The sequence below is a fragment of the Amphimedon queenslandica genome, unplaced genomic scaffold (genome assembly GCF_000090795.2).
Source record: "Amphimedon queenslandica unplaced genomic scaffold, v1.1 AMPQUscaffold_8072_Cont19981, whole genome shotgun sequence".
In the NCBI taxonomy this organism is placed as follows: domain Eukaryota; kingdom Metazoa; phylum Porifera; class Demospongiae; order Haplosclerida; family Niphatidae; genus Amphimedon; species Amphimedon queenslandica.
In genome coordinates, this window is record NW_003551648.1 from 738 (window position 1) to 2346 (window position 1609).

Consider the following 1609-nt stretch of genomic DNA (forward strand, 5'->3'; position numbering starts at 1 on the left):
ATTTATCTGTGATAATTATTTTTTATTATACTAATAGTGGTCAGTAGAAAAAAAAACGCAAAAAATTTTCTTGTGAATATAGGTTAAAAGGTGATTTTGGTGAAATATTTTTCAGAGAAATATACCCCATGTATTATGCATTCATCACAAATAACAAAAAAATATAGTCAAATAAAGATACTATTAAAGGAGCCTTTCTCTCATTTCCAGCTCCAGTGTTACTGTTTATTACCTTGGAGAGGATGATCTCAGGAGCCAAATACTCAGGAGTACCACAAAGGGTCCAAGTCCAAAGTCAGTTACCTTTAAAAATTTTAAATTTAAATTTCAAGATTTAAAAATTAAATATTAAAAAATATTATATTTTATTAGTTATTTAATATTACGCATGCATTTCACAATTATAATTATACTAACTTTAACATAGCCATGCTGATCAATGAGAAGATTTTCAGGATCAAATCTCTACAAGATAAAATGGAAGGACATAAAGAAAGAGCTCACTGCTTGTACTGCTAGAGTAACAATGCAATATAATGTAGTACATGCCTGTATATTTATATAAAATGAATAAAAGATACAATTTATATTCACAAAATTAACAATGTACAATATGCTGTACAGCTGGTTTTATTTTGTGGCCTTAAATTTTTCTTGTTTAAACTTTGGAATTAATTTTAGTGGATTTGAGCCAGATGAAAATCAATTTATCAATTTAGCACAAAATAAACCAGTTATACAGTGTGCCTTTGCTTTACCAATAGACAATGTCTAAGTAGTGGAGGTACAGTGAAGCATAGAACCTTGAATGAGACTCACTAGAAAAGACAAAATGGGCAAAAAATAAATAATAATAAATTATCAACAAAACTAGGTTCAGGTTAATTAACTCTCACTCATTCAAATCAATTATATGCCAATACAAAATTAAATACAAATGCACAAAAATAACTGTCCCACACACAAAGTATGTACATACATAAACAATACACATATAATATGCACATAAACATGCACACATACATACACATGTACACATTTACATATTGTGTGTACTGAATGCATCAGATAAGGAATTTGATTCCGTTCCGATTTGGCTTAAATTTGCAGAACCAAATGATTGTGTTTTGAAATTAGTTTGAATCTTTAGTAGCAAATTGGACAAGCAAAGACATTGTATTTGTGGGCCAGTGGTAAATTCACTGCACTAATTGCAGATCAATTTTGCTTATCAAAAACACTACTGAGAGCTTCTTGTAAAGATAAAGCACAAGAGAGCTAAGCCTAAAGAATGTTTGTGAGCTGACAATTTAAGCCTTATAATATATAACATGTGGTTATTTGGACCAATGTACATCTATATGCATAAAGTAGATAGTACATACCTAAAACAACGTATTCTCCTCAAATGAGAGAACATTTCTCCTCCAGGGACAAACTGAAGCAACATGTACAGATAGGAATTATCCTATTAAAAGTAAACAAAATGTAATAAATGCAGATATTTTTGTACAGTGCAAGCCCTTTGTACATGTATGTACATATTTATGCCCCCAAAAACTGATTACTAAATTTCTTTAAATTCAAGGTGGTACATTGATTACTGCAG

General features: G+C 29.9%; 1 long non-coding RNA gene across 1 annotated transcript; it reads right to left on the reverse strand.

Annotated features, from left to right (window-relative positions):
- Window positions 1-234: 234 nt before the first annotated feature.
- On the reverse strand, window positions 235-1467 carry LOC109591481 (uncharacterized). Its single transcript, XR_002189835.1, has 4 exons — window positions 1386-1467; window positions 759-818; window positions 418-465; window positions 235-303 (listed from the first exon to the last, which is right to left on the reverse strand). It is a non-coding gene; the product is annotated as an uncharacterized LOC109591481 (long non-coding RNA).
- Window positions 1468-1609: the final 142 nt, after the last annotated feature.